Source organism: Alligator sinensis, unplaced genomic scaffold, assembly GCF_000455745.1.
Source record: "Alligator sinensis unplaced genomic scaffold, ASM45574v1 scaffold1578_1, whole genome shotgun sequence".
Classification (NCBI taxonomy): domain Eukaryota; kingdom Metazoa; phylum Chordata; order Crocodylia; family Alligatoridae; genus Alligator; species Alligator sinensis.
In genome coordinates, this window is record NW_005842927.1 from 189248 (window position 1) to 214277 (window position 25030).

The window sequence follows — 25030 nt, forward strand, 5'->3', positions numbered from 1 at the left end:
GCCTGCCCAGCTGCTGCCACTGCTGCTCCTTTCTGATCCACAAGAGCAGCAGCAGCTCAGCAGCATCGGGGCAGGTTAACTCTTCTCTGCCTGTTCCTTGGGGACAGGCAGTGTGTGCAGCCACGAGTAATGCCACAGAGGTGTGTGAAGGTGGGGGGAACACCGAGGGGCTCGCAGGGAGGGGGAAGTGGAAAACGAGAGGAGTCCCAGAGGGCAGGGGGAAACCCTGAATGGGAAGGTGAGGAATCTTACTTTTCAGTTCTCTAGGCCTCTCCTGGCCTGAACATGTGATTGCTCCAAGCTCAAACTATCGTTAACTCCCATCAACATTTGTATGGCTCACAGTGTAGGGTATAACAAGGCCCTAAAGGATGGGGAGCATATTATTTGCTTCACCCCAACTACTTCACACCTCTGACCTATTCATATCTTTCACTGCATTTTTCATGTATTTCTGCATTAGGTTTTTCACAGATCAAAAAGGATCCTTGTGATTATCTAGTCTGACATTCTGTTTAACACAGGCTGTTCAATTTCCCATATTAATTGCTGTTTGAACTAGAATATCTCTCATAGAGTAAAAAACATTCAGTTTTGATTTGAAAACTGTCAGGGATAATTGAAGCTTCTCATCCTCAATTAAAAAGTGCTGTTCAACTCCACTGCTGCTTACATCTCTCTTCTTGGTTCCTTGCTCACATCTATGATTCCCTATACTTCTTCCAATCTAATCGCTCTCTCACTTTGATCCTTTGAGGTGTGCATCATGCCAGTCCAAATATTTAGAACAGTTTTCATTTCCCATAAACATGTTTCCTTTAAAAACAAACAAACAATCTCTCTCTCTCTCTTCCGCCCCCGGCCCCCGCATTTTGGCTTCTTTCACTGAATCATTAATTAAATGTACTGCTCTATAGGTATTGTTGCATGTTACGCTTGGTATGTTCTAATGGCACTTCCAGTGTTAGCAGCCAAGCATTCAAGCAATGAAGCACATGCTAAATGCCTTCGTAGTGTAATAAACTTAGTATAATACTCTAGAGGAGTATCTCCAGATCGTACTACCTAACATGTGCTCAGCTAATCTCAGACTGCTTCATAGAGGTAATAAGATTGGGGACTTTGCTGCAGTGAGGTGGGGAGCCCAACACAGCTGTTTGCCAGGCTTCCAGACTCTTTACTGCATTGGACCCTTGAACTGGCAAGGCTCCAGCGTGGGGAGAGGGTGGATGAGAGTTTGACAAACAGCTTTGTTGAACTCCCCCTCCCACCTCACTGGAGCCTTGAACTGGCTTACTTTGATCCATATTTAGATCATAGTCAGTGTTAATGTGCAACTGCTCAGGAAACATCCTTAGTTGTAGTAATGCCTATTACGATCTAAATAAGGAGTGTCAAACATATGCCCCTGGGGCTGGATCTGGCTTGTGGAGCAGCTTGAACTGGCCCGTGGGTCTTGGGATGACCCTGCATGCCATATGCGACATATGGAGCCAGTCTGCTGCACAGGCTGGACCTGATGCTGTGGGTGCTGCTCACCCCACAAGGGATTGGTCCAGGATGTAAAATGCATGTGGCCCCTGTGCCAGACCAAGCCTGAAAACTGTCTGGATCACGCTCCAGGCCATCCATGCACAGCAGAGCAAGCACACAGAGCTGTCTGGTGAGCTTCAGTATGCAGCGTGTGCCTCATGCTGGCTCCCTGCATTGTAAACAGAGCCTGTGGCCCTGCGTTCAGCTCATATACCATGTGCCAGCTCCGCTTCAGGGCCTGGACTGTCTGTGGTGCGTGGGCTGAGCTTAGCACCATGTCTCCTGCTCACAGCACAGAAGCTGGCACAGGGCTCATGCTCCATGTGGCACCTAACTGGACAGCGCTAGCTCTCGTACACACAGACAGCCTGGGACCCAGTCCTGAGCAACCTCAGAGCCAGCACTTGGGGCTGATCCAATGGGATGCTGCATGCAGCATGTGCCCTGTGCCAGCCTCCTGGGCTGTGGGCAATGCTTATGATACTGAATGCAGCCTACAATCTGCCTGCAGTGCAAGCCCTTGGGTGGGGCTGGCATTCACTACCTGAGGCACAGGGTGCCAAGTATGGGAAGCATATTGCATGTGGCCCTGTATTAGACCAGCTCTGCCCACTGGCTCCAGTGTGGCTGGATCCAGCCTGTAGACTGGCCCAGAAACCTCCATTTGGACTGCAGACAACCCTGATCTAAATATAGCATGTCCTATGTGTGACATGTAACTGAACCCTATGCCTCCTTCACCTTGAAGTTTTGTGCTGTGTATTGAATTTGTCTGAACTCATTTATAAAGTCTGCCATTTTGTTTGCTTTTTAAAGCAGAATATACCATTACATTCTCTTATAAATAATTGATAATCAAAATAAAATTAAGAGGCAATAGTTTTATTTTCATTTATTTGTTATTTTCCTTTTTATTATTCTAAGAAGCCCAAGTTGGGTCTAAAGTGGGGAAAAAATGAATATAGCTTTGTCTAAAAGGAAACGTTTTGCATGTTCCTTTTGTAACTACAAAATGGATAAATTCAGCTGATGGAAAAAATATAATTAGTCTCCTTAAGATAATTTATTGCCATACTACATTGGTGACATCAGTCATTATGAGGTCTAATGCATGTAATTGGCAAATGTGTTTGCATCTCATACTTTATTCTAATTGACACCCACCATGTTGCTACTGACAGCTTTTCAGCCAAGATGAATGCTCTCTGCCAAGAGCTATTACTACTTTGCTGATGTAGTCATAGAAGGATACATTATAGTAAAGATATATAGTAAAATTTTTGTATGTTTTTACTGCTCTGGTGCCTGTTTTCAGTAGCTCTGAATTGCAAAGCTTTGACATGCATCAAGAATATCTTTGATGGTTTGATGATATGACACTTCTGAGGGTTTAGACAGAATACTGAAAGGTTACAATGTGCTTTGAAGCACTGAACATAATTCATGTGAAGAGACAAAACTTTATAAATTAAATCACTAAAGAAAAATGTTTTACTAGAGAAGATACCACTAGACATTTTCTATCTTGTAATAAAAGGTTACATTTTGTCATCAGTCCTGTTAGAAGAGGATAGTGAAAATTAGTTTTATGAGTTAGTGAAAATCATAAGGGACTTCCTGAAAGCATAAAATAGTACACCTACTACAGTGGTACACTGTCAAGGCACAAATAAAGGCATGCCATTATTGATGGACTAAATCACAATGCATTGTTTCTAGTGTGTGACGGTCTTCGGTAATAAAAATGAAAGAACTGTAGCTGTGGTGAAATGCAAAATAAAGTTACAATGAGATGTTTATATTTCATATCTTATAATTAATTTGCACAAAGAATCTTTACAAGAGAAGAACTACAAGTGAAAGGCTTAGTTGTAATCAATATTCCTATGTTAAACAATGTCACTTAGTATCTTAAAGACCATTTGTAACATTCAGCAGTCGTATGTTTAATCATTATCAAAGAGTTCAGATGAGGTTTAATTAGCATAGTCATGGTGAATTATTGACAAACATAATGTAAATTGAACTAACATAAATATAACATGAAAGTTAAGTTTAGGCCCTGATCCATCAAGTACCTATCTATAAATTCTCTGTACATGCTTATCTGTTGCCCTTCTAGCTTTCTGCTACATATCAAGTAGCTATTATTGTTCCTTACCTGTATATTGTTCAAAAAGCATATAAACAGAATCATTCAAATTGCTACATTTTTCAGTGGAGAAAAGGGTTCCTTCCTGCAAAGGGTTCCTGAAAATAAACCTATTTTCCTGTTTGCTGTTTCCCTGTCCTGAGCCAAAGATGACTGAATCCCACATCTCCCAGATTCAAAGAAAATGCCCTGAGTCATTTTTTTCTAGACATGACAAAGATTGTACAAGCAATGGAAACATCATTTCTCCCATACTTTGACTTTTATTATTGTGTTGTTAATTCTGTTATACTAAATTCTAGAGGCATACTTTTTTTTTTTTTTTTTTTTAAGAATTGTAACAGGGCAGCTCTGTGCCATAGGCTGGTCATGATGGTGCAACCAGCCAGGCACTCTGGTAGCATTGATTTTCACAACACTCTCCCTTCCCTCCAAAATGGGCTTTCAGAGCTGCTACTCTGGTCACCCACCCCTGCCCCCACCCTTAGGTATGCTACTATTCTATAATGAAACCTCCCTCCATAATAAAAATACCCTGCTGTCAAAATCATGAATTTTAGTGGAAAGGATGTACTTGTAATATCTTTCCATTGATGGCAATAGAACATACTGTACTCATTGGCAGGAAGGGACTATTCAATTGGCAAGTTTGCTGCTAACTTTATGGATAATATACTGAGATGCATTGGATCAGAGAAAATATTTCTAAGTAATTAAACCCTAAGCAGAGACCTGGTTAGCTCTGTTAGTTTGAATTTGCCAGAAGGTAAGGTAGGATGGCACCTTAGGGCACCTACACACATGCCGGATGCCTGCTCCAATGAGTGCTAATTAGCATACTAGGAGCTACTTAGACTTGATTAATCAAGTCTTCTGTAGCGTGCTAATTAGTACACTCCAGCAGCCTCAGTGTCACGTGCATTTAGTGTTCCTGCACTTCAAAGTGGTGGTGGGGGTGCTTTAACTAAACCTTGTTCAATGAACTTTAGTTAAAGCAGCCCTGCCACCATGTTGAAGTGCAGGACCCTGAATATATAAGACACTGCAGGCACTTTAATTAGAGCAACTCCCAAGAATTGCTCTAATTAAAGTGCCACCCCCTCCCTTATTCTGGTGTGTGTGTAAAGATGCCCTTAGATTCTAAGGGGTTCAGAAAGGCATGAGCTTTTGTAGGCTACAAGCTATTTTGTCAGATACTATGAATAGTCCATGGCATTTATGCTATATAATTTAACCTATGAGACTTTATACAGGCAAAATTAAACAAAGCACTAGGAAACAAGCAAGTAAATCTCATTTAATCAACAGAAATTTTATTCTGTGTTTGCCTTGTATATTATAAATATATGTACAATTTATAGTTTTCTAGCATTTTTATTACTGGTTTTGGTGAAGTAGAGCAGAGGGGTTTGGTTTGTTTGTTTTTCAATGTCAATTTTTTAAATATTACTGGATATAATTTTTTCTTGATTTATTTTCTATGTTGATAGTTTATTAAAATTGCAGTTCACATAAAAGTTTTGAATTTTATATGTATCTAGTTTACTTTTTTAACCTGTTTTAAGAAGAAGCAATTGGAATAAAATGAACTTCCAGGCTAGGGACAGATATTCAAAAAAGAGTGAGCCTGAATTGATTCAGTCTTTGCAGGTTAGTGTAACCTTGCTAGGCTAAATCAGTTTTGTAACCAGACAGACATCCCAGAAATGCAGGCACATGCCTATAGTGGCTCAGGCTAGAAGATGAGGGGTGCTAGAGGAGCCCTCCTTTCTCTTCCACAGGGCTCAGCTGAGCGGGGAGTGGCCAGGCCCTGGCAGGATGCTGTGATTCCCTCATTCTTAACCAGCCCCACAGGGAATATTTATCACCCCTAACTCAGTGTTTACCAACCCATTAAGAAAACAATAGAGGAAAATAACCAGCTATCTGTTGATTCTGCCTTTGTCCTATGTGCCACAGCTCGGTGGCGGCCAGCAAATGGTCTGCTAGCTAAAGCTGGGAGGTGTCTGTGAGGGATGGGGCAATGCCTACTTAGCAGAGAGTGGGGAAGGAAGCGAGGTGATCGGGAGGTGTGGGGAGCAGAAGCCAGGGAAACGCCTGCAGAGACTATGGGAACTGCAGCCAGGGAGCAGAGGGGAGGGGCCAGCCCTGCTGTGGAGCAGAGAGCCCTGCCCAGCCCACAGAGCATGGCGGGATGCTGGGGATGTCCGATTTAATTTAAACCAGCAAGTGGTTGGGACGGACATTGCATACATTAGTTTGAGCCAAATCAGTTAAGTCTGATACTACATTCAACCAGGTTTATCTCAAATCAGTTTCAGCCATTCTCAAACTGATTTATGTGCACTGAACATCTGTTATTTTATGGGTTTAAACCAGTTTCTGATCACTTAAGCCGATTTATGTGTAATGTCTGTCCTTAGTCATAGCAATCACAGTAGGGTTTATACATAGCTGCTGTTATTATGCCCTGACCTCCCATTCTGAGTACAAATGTAGGAAAGGTAAACTTCAGTAGACCTAAATATGATATCCTTGAGTTAATTCTTTAAGTATTGCTACAGTATTTGGGGGCTTTTAACAGATACTATTTAGCTGGAATGTTTAGGGATGGAACTACAGGGGACTTGTTGGCAGACTGTTGAGATGCCAAATCTTACTAAAAGCTTGCTGTGGAGTGGAAGGGAAAGACCTGTGACTGTTTTTCACAACAATATAATGCAAGAATTGAAAGAAAACTTGGGTTGTAATATAGTCTGCTCACTAATATAGTCTGTTCACTTCCTGCTAAAAGGAAAAGCAGCAGCCCTTTCCTTTGAGTTTTATCTCAAAGTTTGGTTAAAAAAAGCTGCTTAATGAAGAGTGCACTGATATTTCTCTTCCTCCTAAGGCTTTTAGCCCCTTCAAAATAAATGATTGCATGGGTAGGACAAAATTATTTAATTTTAGTTTTTATGATGTGTCTTACAAAAGAGTATGCTCTGGTTGATTTTGATTTTGATAACCCTTCTAGTGATTAAATATTAGTTTCATCTTATGCTGTGCAGCTGTACCAAACATCTCTATTCCATGTGCTAGAATTGTTTGGAGTTTTATCAAATTTTGCTCTTTGAGTAGGACAATGGCTGGATCTAGAATTTTGAAAAGGGAGTGTGCTGATGGTGAGGCGCATCATCCCATATAAAACAACATATATTTTACTTCAGTTAAGAATAAATTAGAAGCTTTACTAATACGCTAGGGGATTAGGCCTGTATTATTCAGTTTAAGATCTAAGCACAAACACATATAACTTTGTTGGAATGAATGAAGAACAATTTGCAGGACTGTGAAATAGGCTCTTTATTACCAGGAGTAGTGAAGAACCAGACGAATTGTAGAGGATATCTTTACTGGTGGAACATTGCGGTCATTAAAAAGGAGAAATGAAGAGTTTAAAAGGCATTGGGTAGGCGAGGGTTTTAGGCTGGGATTTCTGTCAGAAAGGTTAAAGAGGGCAAATGCATCTGGGTTTACATGACATAATACAAGAATGGAAAGGGAGAACCAAAACTAAATGGGAAGTGGCAAATGAGGGTAGAGAATCTACAGGACATCAAATGTACAAGATAAGTTATTCAAAGAAATGGAATTCATAAACTCCTTTATTGGCTTCATCACTTTCAATCCATATAGAACTTGATCTTTGTGTAGTTTACAAATACTTTATGCAGTTTACTTAATTTTATTTTTAGTTTTGCAGTGGAATTATCTTTTTGTTAAAATGAATATTGCTTGCTCTACATACCTTTGTAATATGTACTAAAATTCACATACATACTGCATGGAAGCCTATTTATGTTGCATAGGAAGACTCTACCAATTCCCTCTGTAGTCATTATGCTTCTTCCCTCAGACCACCAGATGGCTGCTTAGGTGTAACAATAACAGCTGTTCAATACTACATGTCGACCATGAGATCCAAGAACTCTGAAGTCAGTTGGGTTGCAGAGGTTTAAAAATAATAGCAGAATTTAAACTTTTATCTTTTGCAAAGTGTTAATTATACCTTGAGGTAAATGGCAGACATTGCCAGAAATTACTGTAAAACTTTTTTATCCTTTTTATATTTAATAATCTGGTTTAAGATATATCAGCTGTGTTTTTATTTATTCTGAATTGTTTATTTTGTAGACATATATCCAGAAACACTAAAAACTAGATGAAAGGACAGAATACCCTCTGGATTTTCTTCTCATGTGAACAGTACACTGGCTGAAGTATTCAATCAGTTTATAGGATCAGCTAACTGTAAGTAGTTCTGAACAGAATGCAACATAATTCATAAATGTTTTTGTGTGACTGGATAATTTAATATTCTTCCAGAGAAAGTGTCCCTTATGCTCATGCTCTCACAAAATGTTTAAAGAAAATGTTGGAAATATTTACTGATTTTATGTTGTCCAAGGAATTTTCTGACATTGACCAGACTTTTAAAAAGTGCTCAACACCAGGGACATCCACACGTTCATTAATGTGCCTTAGATACTTCACATTTACCGCTTCACAGAGGTTTACTAGTTCATTAATAAAGGACTAACTCAATGCTCAGTAGCTACAATTACTGTGCATTAGCACTGGTGCACAGTGAATTAGTGATGCTTCATGCACATTAGCTTAGTAATACTGCGCAGTAGGCTATTAGACAGTTTGTGCTCTAACGCTCTGTTGTGCAGTGTGATTTGGCCAATGTGCAGTAAACATCCCATGTAGACACATCCACTGATTGTTCTGAAAATCTAGTTTTATTCCTCTGTTCGTAGGCTCTCCTCCATAGCCTACATTAATCTGTCTTCTGGAAGAAGGAATTAAAAAAAAAAAATCCGCGAACAAAAGGAAGGAGGAAGTAATGGTGTAACCGCTATGGGTTGTGCAGGGAGACATATTGTCACAAATTCGCCTGGCTATCATCCTGTTCCCATACTTCTTTTCTTATGGCTCTAGAATCACAGTCTCATCTCTGCTCATTTAGTATTGAGTAGAATCACTATATGGAAACTAGAAGTAACCAATATGGTAAATACCCAGTTATTCTTCTCAGTTACATGCCCTTACATGCTATCTGAATGTGTAGAAGAGGACATGTTTGAAATGGGCTCAGGAGAAAGAAAAACTGTCCTGCCTGGTAAAAGTATAAACTGAACTTGTGAGAGCAACAGAGCAACTGAGTTTTTTATATGTGTTTTAAACTGAATGTTGCTGTAGTGGTTGAAGACAAGATGGAAAGAAGTTCATTTTGCTTACCAGAGTGAATTTGATGGACATTTTTTGGCGTTACTCTGTAGCTGAACTTGATTATTTGAGTTTTGAAGTTCTGGCTGTTTTAGAGGTTCTTGTTTGGGTGAAAGAAATGTTTTTTCTGGTGCACTGTATGAAAACATTTATTATTATAGTAAGTACCATGAATCCTATTGATAGAAAAAAAAGGTGCATCTTAAATATAAGCAAAACAAAACAAAAATCTTACTTCCCACATTTATGATGGAAATAAAACTAAACATGATTTCTTGAAATGATAGAAACATGTAGATGTATGAATTCATATATTTATAAGACTTTGATATAGCCCGGGGGTGACCGTATTTATATTCCTAAAAGCCTGACTTCTGCAGTAAGTGAAATGCAGACATTTTCCTCCTTATTAATTGGAGTTCTCTTTTTGAAATGACTGTATTAGCTAACCATGAAAACATGAGAATTCTGATTGTGTTCTATATATTTATTCTTTTTTATCCCCGCAGGGTCAAATAGATCAGTATGTTTTCAACCCTTAAATCTCTTTGTCATCTAAAAATATTTCTGCATCTAATGAAAAATGTTCAAACTTCTTGAATATGCAGTATTACTGCAAGTTACTTTTTCAGGATTTTTTGCTTAAAGGTGACTTTTAGAATGATCTGGGGATTGTAGTTTGCCATCTGTTACCTTAATATAAAGTATTTTGCTATTTTTTTAAATTCTCTATACATTTCCATTGCATTCATAAGGGCTCCCCCCCCGTTGGCTAATTTAAAGGTGCATGACCTTCACATGAAAGATAGTCTGCATTTCAAGCCCTTTTCAGGTTGGATACTCAAAATTGAGATCCCTAGTTATATTCATAGCCCTAACGATCACAATGGGGTTAGAGGGAGTCGTTGGGGACCTAATATGCTTACTGATAAAATTCTTGCAATGTCTTTGCACAGTGAGCTGAGTGAAAGAAGCAGAAACCTCATTAATCCTCAGCATTCCCTTGTTGCTTTAGATATATTTGTAATACTCTAACATGCTGTAGCTTTTAACCTGTTTTTTAGGCAAATGACTTCTTTAGTGGAAACCGTCTGTGTGCATGACGTAGCTGACGTTCATACTATAAAGCACAGTTCAATTTACTTGAACATGGAAATTGGCTCTTTTATGAGTCACTTGTGCATGACTAGTACAGCAATATTCCATATTATAATTTAGAAAGCCTAGAGTAATTGAAGTATAGTAATATTGAAAGAGGATGTCCATTTCATTTGTTTCTGTGAAAAATGATCAATTTTAATTTCCAAAATTTTAGTACTAGAGTGACTTTCTCAGGAAGCTGAAAATATTCCTATTAACAGTAGTGACACTAAAACATAGAACATCAAAATTTGATCTCTTTGTAAAAGAAACAAATAATGAGATTAACTTGTGAGTCACTGTTAAATTTACGTGTAAGGTAGAGGAAAAACAAAAATGCGTTATGATAAGTTTTTGTCAATTTGTATAATTTTTTAGTTAAGCAGTCGTAAATCAAAGAATAGTCTATTTTTTGAGGCTCATTAAAGAGGCATTATGCATCAGAATAGTGAGGCAGTCAGCATAATGAAATGATGAATGCCTATAACTATCTGTATGTAAATGATGTGAGACAGATTTGCTGGTGCTACAGAAGAGAATAACAATCTATTTGACGGTTCCCTGTAGGTGCTACTTCTGGATACAAGTGACAGATGTTAAATGTAAACCTCTTCAACAGCAAGCACTTATTAGCACTCTGTGGGGGAAAATGGCAATATAGAATAAGACAAATAGCAGATAAATGCCATTTAAATAACTTTGTTCTTACAAAGCTTTATTGTCATTTTTTTGAAAGTGTTGAATCCCTTTCCACTGACAAGGGTCAGGTGTTTGAGGAAACATTTTCAAATTGAATACAAAAGACTATTGATTGTAGTGTCTATGTTTAAAAAAAAATTAACTCAACATCATTAGGAAATTTGGTTGAAGTAAACAGTTAATACAAAGTAGTCACTCTCCTTTTGATAAGCAAACAAATAAGGATTTGAATGAATTAATTTTTATATTTGAAATTATTTAAACATTTATACCATCATTATAACTCACATTTCAAACTATGAGCTTTGTTGCATGTTAAATTTAGGATGTGTTTTATTTTGATCATGCTAAGCATTACTATGAGTTAGAAAGTTTTCTGAGCATTCACATGGTAATGCTTACTGCAATCAAAATAAAACATGTCCTAAGTGCCAGAGCCTTTGAAGAGTCTGTTGCACTTTGGGCTGGGACCAACAAACAGCTGTTTGTAGGTCTCTGCCTCCCCACCGTACAAGAGCCAGTTCAAGACTCCAGTGTAGTGGGTGGGCTGGGACTGCCAAACAGCTATTTGTTGGTCCTAGCTCTTGCAACACACACGAGTCCCTCTGGTGCTATGGGATGACTGGGGCGGATAAACAGCTGATTGTCAGTCTCAACATACCCACTGCACTAGGGCTGGTTCAAGACTCCGATGTGGTGGGCAGGATTGTGACCAAAAACAGCTGTTTTTCGGTCTCAGGATCAGAACCGTACTGGAGTCTCCTGATCCTATTCCTCCGTGGAGCAGTCAGATTTTAGCTCAGCACGTTAGGTAATACAGTCTGGGGGTACGCATTATCAGAAAAGTCCTATGCTACGATGGCACTTAACATTTAAGCACTAAAATATGTGCTCAGACACTAGTGTTTTAAGTGCAATTATGTGCTAAGTGTAATGTGTGACAGGTGTTTGCTGTTTGGTATCTGTATTTGATTATTTTAATCACATTTTTTTCCTCATGTTTACTGACAGTTGCTGTAATAGAATTAGGCATTTGATACTTCTGGAAAAATAGTGGGAGCAGTAGTGGAGTGAAGAAAATGGGATTAAGTAATATTTAAGATCCTTTCATACTTTTATTTTTAAGTCACTTGGTTCAAACCTAGCCTGAGAGACTACTGCTAGAACATATAAAATATTTAAAATTGTAGGCTGGGAAAAACACACAGTTTGCCGATGTATTTCTGAAATAGAGATTAGCACTGAAGTAGCTGAGGAGTATCAAATTCATTTTCTGTCTTCCAAATATGTTGTAATAGACACAGTCTTAACTTAATTTGTCTATAATGTGAGGCCTAATGCAGGTAGTGAAGAAACCATATTAGTGGAACTGCAGGCATATAGCATTGATTCTTCGGATTTCCAAAACTTGCTTAGAAGCATTTTTAATTGTATTTAAATGTCAATCTGTTCTCTTTTTCTAAATGGTTAACAAAACTAGTGTTGAAAGGGGGGAGAGAGAAACTAAACAAACAGGAAGAGAATTTTTTGACAGATACCTATGTTTTTAGCCTTCTCCCTCTCCTTGCCTGTTAGTATTTAAGATTACGTAGTTCTGCTTTCTTTCTGTTACCTTCTGTCAAGAGCTACCGCCTTGTATAACTTGCATAATCCTGTTTAGAAGCATGAGCTTCAGTGTATCCTTGCAGATTTGTAATCCATTTTCATGGCTTTAAATTATCAGCTATCCATACACTACATGCCTGACACTACTGGGCAGATTTATTGTTCCCCTGGTTATCATGTTTGCTAATTTGTTTCTTTATTGCTTTGCCTTGTGTTAAGGAGTGTACATCCTTTCCCCTCTGAAATTTTAAAAGACAGTTTGAGTTCATCCCATACATCATCTCCCTCTCCCATCCCAGCAAGTAATTCAATATGTTCTGACTCTGTAAATATATCTCTCTCAATGAAATTATGATGTATACATTTGTTTAACAACCTAATTATTAAGATGTCATCGTCATATAGATCCTGATTTATGCCCATAAAGATTAGATGCAGGCTCAAGAAAATATAATGTAAACATTGCACTAGAGTCAGGCCCAGGGACAGAATTAAGGCAAATAGCCTATGACTTTATTACATTTTCTTCTCATAGACTAACTCAATTAGAGATACATAAGCTTTAGCATAGCATAAGCTTTCGAAAGCAGTGGGTTTATATCAACTGATGACAATCTGCTGCTTATGAAAGCATAAGCTCTGCATCTCCGATTTAGTTATATGGTGCAAATCTACAATAAATTTACTTATAAGGTGCTAATCTATCCTGCCTTCTGCCTGACTTCAGACTGACACAGCTAACTCCCTCTCTTTATTCGATTTAACAGCCTTCTAAAACATGCAAGTGTAGCAGACTTTTAGCCATACTATTTGCCATACCCTTCTAAGGGTATGTAGCTCTGCTACTGAGCTCTCCATCTCTCAGTTTCTGAGGAAAACTAAAGACACATAAGGATTCATTCAGCTTTTGCAGGCCATGGATAACAGAAAGGCCTTAAGGACTATGACTGCTGCCTGTCATGCCCTATTCTGACAGTTATCCCAGAAGTTAATATTCACATCTTTTGTTTTGCACCAGGTAATGCAAATCTCAATAGCATTAGTTGAATGCATTTTCCCTCACCCACTCCTGTAATATATGTGTATAAAATAAATAAATGCTTTCTTGCCATCTGTGGCCAGCCACCTGTGGCCCACAGGCTGCATCCAGCCTGTGGGTCCTTTGGTTCCAGGCCACAAGCTGTGGTTTCAGAGGTATTCAGCAGCTGGACACTCCCTGCAACTGCAATGCAGTTGGGCACCTCGGGATTCAGCAGCGGGCAGAGCCTGCCTTCTGCTGTACTGCAGTCAGTTGCCTGGGGCTGTGGCAAAGTAGAGCTCTCCCTGTGGCCTGCCACAGGAAGGCAGCCTGGAGAAGTGACAGAGGTAACTGGTCCTAGTGCCCACCCTGCTTACACCCAGTCTGGCCCCCCACTGGAAAACATTGCTGCCTCCTACTCTATTCTAATTAACCAGGCTTGTGAAATGTTGTGAGATAGCTGAAAACTATCCTGATGTTCCTTGTGTATATTAACAAAAAAGGAAAAATCCCTTGCAACCCCCACAGAAGGCAAATTGGTTAGATCCCCAGCCAACCCATAAATCCATTTCTGACCATTATAACAGCCTATAGTACACAACCATCATGGCAGGATTTAGGTGCCCAAGCTTATAACACTTTGTTGTAGCTGAAGCTTTTGTCAGCACTTCAGACTCCTGCCTATGTGTAGGTCAACATGATAGAGTACCTGAGTGCTGTGGAGGTATGCTTACTTCATTTATCTGTATCTTATAGACTTTGAATAACAAAACTGGAATTTATTCAGTATTTAATCCCATACTTCAATTTTATAATTGAAAGATATAGTTTCATAGTTTTAACTGGTTATTAAAAAGGTTAGAGTCAAGTAATTTAGAGTAAGCTATATAAAAAACTGAAAATTGATGAACAAATCTAAGCATCTGCCTTACTATATATTAGCACAAACTGTAATGTACTGCAAATAAAAACCTGGACATTGTATACAACACTTTTGGTGGGGTTGGCTTTAGTTTGCACGTGTACATACACACACATCAGTTATCTTGAATGCTAAGGAATAATAGTGATATACATTAAGACTGAAAAACACTGAACTAAGATCCATAAAAGGATAAAACAAATATTCTGCTTATCTGTTTTAATGGAAGCATATAATCTTTCTCTTTCTCCAGAGTATTTTAATGCTATTATTCTTATATTTGATTAAAATAAAGGTCCATTTTGTTTTTTTACTGTTATTTCAAATTAATTTCATCATGTAACAAATAATAGTATTGGCTTTCTTGCCACATTAAACTAATAAGGTGACTGAAAGAAATAGGTCTTTTTTCCACAGTACAAAGTCAGAACCTTTTTGCTGCCATGTAAAATTTCAATCCAGAAATGGAAGCAGGTGCAGAATATGGTACAATTTTTTTTTCATTCTGGGAACATATCGTCTAAGTAATGCTTGATGTACATGGCTGAGAACTGGTTTCTAAGAGGCGTTCTGGATATTAGCTTTTTGCCTCTACATAAACATTAACTAGTTTAGAACACCCCCCCTTTTTTTTTTTTTTTTTTTTTTTTGAGGTAATCTCTATTACCTAGCCTTATTTCTGCAAGTACTTGAACTGAAGTCTACTTGATGTAAAGAAAGGAATGCATAGAAAAATGTTTTTCCATATAAGGTCAGCAGATATTGAAATATGCTTCCTCTGTTGTTCTGAAATAGTCTGGAACTCTTCATTCTTAGGAGCACTGTATGAGGTAAATATCCTTACCTAGTTATTCTTTCTGGAGAGGAGATAAGTTGTAGTAAAATCTGGTACATGTGGATCTGCTGACTATTATTTCATGGTTGAAAGCTTGTCAATGTTGCTTGACCTTTTTCCTTGCAGAAAATCATTGGCATCTACATTACATGTAGTACTCATTTACTCACCACTACTGTTGTACAACAATATGTACATTTAACTGCATATTTGCCAGTGTCTGAAAATCTTCACAAGTAAAGTGTTTTGAGATGTTCCCCCCATAGTTGAATGTGCATACATAGATGGTTGTGTGTGTTTGTTCTCTATATATTGATTTTTTTTCTTTTTAACATTTATAGTCATTTGATATTTTGCTGCAAATATTCTTCACGTTATTGGAACATGTGGGAATTATCTCCTCAAGATGTCTCTGCTCACTTGCTTAATCCCCCACTTTGGGGTCTCCCTTATGACTCTTCTGCCATGCCTTGATGTTCAAAAGAAAAGAAAGAGAAGAAGGGAGGTGTTACTATTAGTGGTAGGAATCACAGCAAGATGTTTTTTCACAGGGCTTCACCTCCCTTATACCTTGGCCTTACCACACCTATACAGGCTCAGGCCCATGATCTCCTTCGGCATCTCATCCTCACATTAAATATGTTGTAGTTCCCAGCTGCCAACCAGTCATGCCGGTCTCTTGCCAACAGGGAGATAGTTAATAGTCCAATACCTGCAGGTTCATGCCACCGGTGGGAGTTTATATTTTGCTTCCTTTTTCAGTAAGTTTGTTGCCACTGGTCCACATAACAATTTGGTACTTTATTTATATTGTGCCATTGGGTACATACATCCCTGTACCATTGATTCTTCAATCTTTTCTCTTATCAGTTAACAAACTTATCCTCATTCAATTTTGTCCTTATTTATTTTTTATCAACTAATGCATATCATCCCTTAATTAATCCATGTTTACATTCCATCAACCAATAGGTTTATCAACATCCAATTAATCAATTCCTTTAAATTGTAGTGATCAACTTGTTAGTCATCCCTCAGTCCTTATTTATAGTTTAGCCATAAGGGAGCTCATCCCGATCCCTTTCCTCATTAAGGTTTACCTCATTGACCCCTGTGCTAGAGCACTCTGAAATTTTTGACTCACCAGTCCAGGTAGCTCTCTCCCTGTGCTGCTGCTCTCTGTGCTGCCTCTCTAGTAGGGGAATTTGTTCTTCCTGGGTCTGGCTTTGTCCCAGGCTCCGGCTTACTGTTCTGTCTCCTGGCACTGTCTCTGTGCCTCCTCATGGCTTACACAAGCCCATCTCCTCTCATGCTTCCCCTCTGAAGGGGACTTCAGTTATGCTGGCAACCCCTTTTGCCTTCCAGCAGAACTCCTGTTGGCCAATAGGAGCTGTTTCTGGAAGTCTGTGACCCTGAGCAGCTGTTATGGACCAGATGGGACACAGTTCAAACTCTGGACGCTGGCTGCTCAGCTCCGTTAATTGCACCACCATCCCAGGTTCTGCCGGGAAGTTTTTCTGGGAGCTTTGGTCTGGTGGGACAGTCTGTATCGTAACAGGGCCTGAGGACAGTGCCCTGTTACAGAACACCATATTCCATATAAACTGCAATACAATTATCTTTCAAAAAGTAACCAAGTCCTCATTTGTTTTCCAGTTTCCTTTCTCAAGCTTCTCTGCTTATTCCAGTGATTCCTCACCAGGATTCCTTGAGATCCTTTGCGTATGTTGTGAGGTGCTGCACAATATTAGCACTCTTAGGTATGCAAACACCTATACATATATCAAAAAGTAACCCCAAGATTTTAAACAGAAATCCATCATGTTAAAAGAATTCTGATTTATTTTGGTCTTTCAACAGACAAATTGCTCTATTTTCCCATACTCAAAACTCAAGCAAAAGTTAAGATCTGGCATTTCCAAAGCCGGGTTAGAATCTAATGAGTGGTGCAGTGAGTCTCAAAAGGTTGAGAACCACTGGTTTATTGATAAAGATGTGCTTCCTATCAGAGCTAGTGACAGCACTTACATCTGAGTTTGCCTGACATGTCCCATAAGATCTTGTTTTTAAAGTTGTTAAAAACTTTGCCAGACTTCATTTAGGTGAAAATTTTCCAGGACTGACATCTGCCCACATTTAAGCCAGTGCAAGTTTCAGCAAAAAAAGAAAAAAAAAATCCATTTCAGAGAATAGGATCAGAGAAAATAAATAGCTTTGTCCAGTTTTAAAAATGTTCTTACAACTGTCTTAAGAATTCTTTGGAACCAGGACTTAATATTTGGTAGGGGGAAAAGGCCCAGATTTAAAAAGTGATGATTTTTTTTATATCTGTTTGACATCTTTCTCAGGGTCTAGTTAGAGGTTAACAGATAAATTCCCCAAAGATTCTATCTGCAGGAGGGTATGCTTTAAACCAAGAATTCAGGGCTGAAAGGGAGTTTCCCAGAAACTGTTGTTGCTATTTGCCAGGGTGCTGAAGCTTCCCTGAAAAACTGAAATTCTATCCCTGCTTCTGCCATAGAGTCTTTGTGTGATGAATGTATCACTTAAATCACTTAAACCAAACATTTCATAGGTAGCTATTATTACATAAGTGGTCTGTAATACTGAATACCCTGAAAAATTAGTCAACTTAATTTCACTCTGCCTCAGTTTCCCATTGGTACATTAGGGCTTGTAGTTAGGTTGACCATATGTCCTGTTTTAGCCGGGACACTCCTTGATTTCAGAGGCTGGTTATGGCTGGCTGTTGGGACATATAACAGGAGTCCCAGAAATGCAAGGGTATGGGATGCCTTGCAGGTGGGCAGGCAAGCAGGCACCTCTGCCTGCCTGGCACGTAGCCCCACTCACTGCTAACTTGTGAGAGCATGGTGGGAATGGGCAGTGTCCCAGATTTCTCAGATGATATCCCAGATTTCCATATGGTCAGCATACTTGTAGGTAGCTACTTATTTTACACGGCTCTTGTAAAATTTTAATTTTTGAGAAACATACAAGCACTGTAGTGATAGCACCATGGAAAAAGTCAATGAGAAAATTGCAAGAATCCTGTATTCAGCACAGGGATAGTGTGCAGCAAATAATTCATACATCAAATAGGCAAGATAATACAAGTATTAGATAATGAGTCATTCACTATACCCTGTCTGAATGGCTGGTAATAGACATCCCCTTTATGCCACCATAAAAACTTTTATGGTGACACACAGGCCAAGAAAACATATTTCCATACCCCTTGTCATGCTACAAATGCCCAAAACTGTGGCTACAACAATAGATAGTATAAATTTGTGGGGTTTTTTGTCTATTTACTTTATGAGGTAGACTGCAGCCACCCCAAGGTTTCCCACACACTCTAGCCATCCCAGGCAAGCACTCTCGGAGTTTCAGAGGCCTGCACACTCTGGATATTTCTGTTCCCTCATTTTCATTCTCCCATTCCCAATCCTCCGTTTACATACCCAGGTAAACACATCCAGGGAATCCCTTGCTGGGGGATTCCTGGGACACACCTCTAGAAGCAAGGGAACCAAGCATTTTCCCATTTGCAGTTGTCCCATGATATTGGGTTCCTGAATTTCCAGGAGCAACAGGGGCAGGACCCTGAAGGGCAGTGAACAATGTCTGAGTTGCCCAGTGAGTTTGTACTTCTTTGTATAGCACTTGGTATTGCACTTCCTTGTATAGCTAGGAAGACGTGGATCAGCTAGAAGTGGATCAGCTGATCTTCATTTGGCTACATCTACTTACAGACAATGGGCGTATCTACCCATGATGCTAGGTTGCCATAGCAACATGCTGCAGTGATGTAGCATCGACAGGCACAAGCCATGACACTACAGCTGCGTCACTGTAGTGACATGCACCCTTGGTATAGTGTGTTGCTATGGTGACATAGGGGCTAAAAATAACTGTGGGCCACCAGCACGGTGTAGTAATGGCTGTTACTGTGCCATCATTTAATACTGGGGGATGAAAAACCTTAATATAAGCAAGTCCTATCTTCTGAATACTTGACTTTGTAACCTGTACTTTATTTCTTTTCATTGTAATGTGATACACACTTACATTGTGTGCAATTTTACTTTTTAAATGAATTTAAGCAAATCAAAAGCTAGGTCAGTATTAAAAGTTAACTATTTATCCAGTGAGTATATTAATTATTCACTCCATTTTGTGATTTTAAAACAAAATTCTAAGTCCAGCTTAATAGTTTGTGATATACAATAATTGCTTTTGGTGTTTTGAAAAAAATGCTTTGGAAATGACTGACTAAACGTTAAAAAAAATTGTATAACTGCATACTTAGTACTTCACACCTTTATTTACAGTAATCATGTAATTAAATAAGATTATCCTTATGTAAATCCACTAAAATACTAAAAAAAAAAATCTAATAAAATTATATTAAAAGGCGTCCTGAGTGAAATCCCTAAGCAAGAAGAGATTCACTAAAGGATTAAAATAGTAACAGCTACATGCACTGTGTTGGCATTTGTAGTTTATAGTACTACATTTAAAAGCCAGCTTCAGTTTACGGTTACAACAGTGGAAACTCAGAGTATTTGAATAATCACTAGATTTAAACTAATTGCATCATTTCCTTTTTCTCTCTTTTGTGTTGGAATCAAAGCTGAATAGTTGATAGATTCAAAACTTTAAACTTAGTACACTCATATGTCTATTATGGCCTGTATTTCAGACCCTATTTATTAAAAGAAATGGCTAGCTAACACAATGATAGGGGAGCTCCCTATTATATTACTATGAGTTTGACTGAGGGAGATGAGTTGAACAACAGGGAGATGTCAGGAGAAAAAAAGACTAAAGCTAAGCATGAAATGTAATTAATATTGCATTATTTTCTCTGTTCCAAAAAATTAAAAGATAGCTGTTAGTGGGCACTGTGCTGATGACGTGTTTTTCCTCAAACCAATATTATAGAGTATGGCAGGAGACTATTTTGAATTAACTGAATCTAACTCAGACTAAATATAACTATACATCACGGGGTCCTTTGAATAACTGATATTAAAGGCACTTCCCACTTTCTATATGCATAAAGACTCTCTTATTGAATCAAATACCAGATTTCTAAAGCTAGGTGGGATAATGGACTTTTGTGTCCCAACTCCTTCATAGGTGCATCTGGTGGGCTTTTTTTGATTATACAAATAGTTACCTGAGTACCTAATACAGATTTATATATTGATCGCTTCATGCAGTTTTGTGTGCATGATATGACAGTCTAACTTTGAAACCAAAAAACTCATTTTTTTTAATAACTGGAAAACTTTTATGCATAAAGAAATAAATACTTCACCCCTGTCCAGCCTCAGGTTAAAGGATCCTGGCTCACTAAAACAAGATAGAAGAAATTTCTGAACTTGAAGGCTGTGTCCAGACACACGTGGACATTTGGTTCCCCAGGAACAAGTAGCATTGGTGCACTTTGCTCCACAGCTACTTGTCCCCGGGGAATGCCAATGCCACGCACGCTTTGGCATGCAACAAGTTACCCTGAGGGCAGCAGGGGAGGCTGTGGCCAGCACTCTGGTGGCCCCAGCAGCGTTACCTGGAGTCCTGGGGGCCTCCTTGGGGCTGCTGCAGCAGCAGCAATCCTGCCAGGCAGAGACTAGCTGGCAGCTGCAGCGCAGCTCTGGGTGGCACAGCTCCACTTTTCAACAGTGTGAGCTGCCCATGAGTACACTGCTCTGTTTTGTTTTCCACGGGGTTTTTTTGACCCCTGGATATCCAGCGTGGAGAACACCTGACTGTGCGGTATGTAGTGCTGCAGACGTGTTTGTGGCACCACATACCACATGGCCACACTTGTCCGGACGCATCTGAAGATTCTATCAAGTTTCATCAAGACTGTCCTCCAACAATCTCTCTCAATAAGCCCCAATATTGGTCATGTAGTTGAGGGCAGACAAAAGCATGGCAGAAGTTCTGGACATAATGCAGTTTCCCTGTGATTTCCTTAATTAAGTAACACAGAATCAGAAGATTTTATGGGATTTGAAGCTACCTTCTTCTGTTTCTACCTTGGGCTGGAAGTTCATGTGCCACATTTCTGAAAGTAAAAGAAATATATTTAGTGATGCATTCCATGTATAAAAATAATAAAGACAATATTTATTATTGTAATTAAATGGTAAATTGACTTGCCCCACCCCTATTTTTCCCAAGTGTTCCTTTCCAGAGCTCAGAATCCCTGCCAATTTTTGCACTTAAATCATGAAGAAAACTAATCTTACTTTCTTGAGGGACAGATGACGGGCCTCAGTTGAGTTTAGAATAGAATTCTTCTTTTGTTTTGTCACCTGCATCAAGGGTCAGGACATACGCACTGATGACCATTGTATGTTGTCTGCTGGTGAGTTGAAGATGGAGGGTAACGAGGCACTCATTGATGCCAACTGGATATTGATAGCAAAATCATTGCTGTGGATGTTTCTGTCTTTTTTGCCTTTTTCCTTTCCAAAAAAAAAAGGGGTAGCCAACACTATGCTCTGTTTGCCTCCTTTCTTCTGCAAGTCTAGTCTCACTAAATAAAGCAATGGAAATAGCAAACCTTGCAAATTCTCTGGTCAGAAGTGCTGTTCTTCACTTCAGCTGGTCACTGTTAGGGTTTTCCATCAGGGTGCAGACGTTCCAGATTGCACACTTCATTAGTTGAGTTGGACCACAAATAGAGTGATTCCACTGGATGTGATTTTTTCAGTTAAGAAAAAGAAAGATAGACTATAATTAGGGCACCTTTTCTAGCCCCCTCCTCACACAGGATGAGCAGAATAGATCCTAAATAGTTCTGCTTTATCATATAATAGCAGCTGTCAAATTGTACACATGCCTCAGTTCCAAGTATAAAATTAACACCAATCATCACATCCGTTTAGGTCCATGACAAGCACCTGCTCCTATCACGGCCTGCTTATTGCTGTAGGACTTTATGGGGAAGGAAGATGCCTGTGCATATCTTCTTTCAATCATGAGGATGCTGTCATGCAGCAGCAAAAACATTATACTTTGCCAAAAGGAAATCTTGATCCCATGGCAAGGAAAACCTAGATGACCAGAAGTTTCTATTTTACTGCAGCCTTCATCTGCAATTACGAGACATTCTGTCTTCGTCTATGTGCTCTGTCATTCAGGACTTTTATTTTAATTTTTGGATCACCATTAGTCTGAAAACCTCACTTTCAACCTTTCTGCCATGGGTGACCTTACCAGGAATACAAATTCCTGATGACATCACTCTCAAAGTAATTGGTAGCACACAGGTTTCCCTACCACGTTGAGGCTGTGATTCTTGGAAGCAACTCTTGGAAAGCAAGGGGGAAAGTCAGTTCAAATTGAATTCTTCTCCTGATCAAGTGCTCAGAGCATGATCTCATCATCACAGACTCCTTATTCTGCCATTGCAAAAAATGAAAGACATTGTAGATGCAACCTCACTCAAAGCACTGGCATCTGTTGATTATATCATAGTGTGTGTCTGACACTATCACAATGTCCATTTCACCAGACCTATAACCAGCACAGATGACTGCTGGATGAATCATCATTTGATATGTTTGATCAAGTACATTTGCATCACCCCAAACCAAGATAAACAAAAGAAACAAGGAAGTGGTTCAATATTAAATGTTTGAAAGACCCTGCTAAAATCAATTGTCTGCAGCAGTGCTTCAGTGACAAGCTCTCCAACTTCCCTGAGAATGGTGACACCACTAATCACTGTGAAAGCCTTAACAAAGGCATCCGTGGTGTGTAAAGCATCTCTAGGCTTCTCCACAAAGAAACTTCAGGACTGGTTTGATGAGTATGATAGGCAAATTCAAGTTCTCATTGGCAGAAAAAGGAAAACATTCAAAGCTTGGCAGAATTACATCAGCTACAAACAGAAGCAAGATACTGAACGTCACATTAAAGCTGACATCCAGAGGAAAACTTGTGTGTGAAAGAAAAAGTGGCAGAAAGACAAAGCAAAAGAGATGCAAAAGTTTTTTTGACATGCATAGTTTTTCTTCAGCGTAACCCAAGCTGAGCTAAGCACACACAGCCTGACCTCTGAGGGCTAAGGATGAAATAACACTCTTAAATATAGCTCTACCATCAACACGTGGTGGAAGGAGAACTTTCAATAGTTCCTGAACTGAGATTCTAATGTCGAAGATACTACCACTGAACCCATTCCATACCACCCCACTAAGGACTATCTTGCAGATTCACAAATTCATCAAAATGACTTGAAATCCAGTAAGCAGATGAGAACAACAAGGCATGTTGTCTTGATAGAATACCAGCTGAAATTTATAAGCAAGGTAGAAAACAGGGTGGAAAAAAACTCTCACCGATTGCACCTCATCATTATGAAAATCTGGAAACATGAACAAATTCCCAGTGACATGAAATACACCAAAATTATTTCTGTATTGAAGAAAAAAGTGAAGTTGAATTGCAGCAATTATCATGGCATTGCACTTCTTTGTATAGCTAGAAAGATCCTTGCCTGCATTCTCCTCAATGTGGATTCATTTCCTCTCTGCAGAGGTTCTACCTGAGTCCCAATGTGGTTTCAGGTGACTCAGTGGCATAATAGATATGAACTGCAGAAATAGCTCTGTGAGGAACACCAAGATCTTTACATGAACTTCATTAAGTTAACTAGGACCTTGGATTCAATCAACAGAGAGGCCCTATGGAAGATACTGATGAAATTTGGATTCCCACCAAAATTTGTTAACATTATCAAATTTCTTCATGACAACACAATAGTAATCACCCTAAGCAGTGGCTTGGAACTCCTTCACTCTCACAAATGGAATGAAGCAAGGATGTATGATTGCACCAACACTGTTGGCCATCTGTATCATAGTTATTCCACATCTCATTATATGTTGACTTCCATCTGTAGTCAACCTCCTGTATTTCATGATCAGGCATCTCTTAAACATTACCTGGTTACATTTCAAATCCAAAGTAACCAAAACTTACTGATCTTCAGTATGCTGATGATTGTATCACGTGTGCCAATTTAATCAAAGTGCCCCAAGTACTCTTGATTGCTTCTGTGAAGTGTATGAAATGCTTTACTCAGTGTTAACTTCATGAAAACCGAAATCCTTTACCAACCCATCCCAAAACAGCCAGCTGCTCCTCCACATATTAGAATTATACATATTACGTATTATAATTACAGGGAGACTATTGAGTGTTTTCCCCACCTGGGTAGGCAGGGAAAAAGTAAACATAGACAATAATATTCAACACCAGATAAAACCTTCTAGTACTTCTTTTGGATGTCTCTGAAATCATATGGTCTTTGATTATGACATCAGGACTGAAGCCAAACTTGTTGTCTACCAAGCCATCGTCATCCCTAACCTGTTGAATAGGTGGGAAAATTGGATGATATACTGGAAATACCTGAAAGCTTTGGAATACTGCCATCAGTGAAGTCTTTAGAAAATCCTCTACATTGATTGGAAGGATAGAAGAATGAATGCCAGCATTCTGGCTCAAGCGAACACCACCAGCATTGAAGCTATGCTTATTTAGCAACAACTTTGTTGGACAGGACATATCATAAAGAGGACTGACAACTGGGTCCCAAAACAGGTCCTCTACTCCCAACTCACTGGTGGTCAGCACTTTCGAGGTGGGCAAAAAAACTTAAAGACACATTGAAAGCCAGTCTAAAGAAATGCAATATTAATATCAATACCCAGGAGACTCAAGTGGTGAACTGACCCTAGTGGCACTGTGGTGTATGAGAAGACATCAGTCACTGCAAGAAACTGCACCACTGTGGATATAGGTAGACAAAAGAGACAAAGGGAAAGA

The 25030-nt window shown here is 39.1% G+C and overlaps 1 long non-coding RNA gene across 1 annotated transcript in view; it reads left to right on the forward strand.

The window, feature by feature from the left end:
- Positions 1 to 25030, forward strand: part of LOC102378567 — a 127622-nt gene that overhangs the window by 70807 nt on the left and 31785 nt on the right. The window contains exon 3 of the long non-coding RNA XR_325216.2: positions 7859 to 7975. This is a non-coding gene — a long non-coding RNA (uncharacterized LOC102378567). The remainder of the gene's footprint in view (positions 1 to 7858; positions 7976 to 25030) is intronic.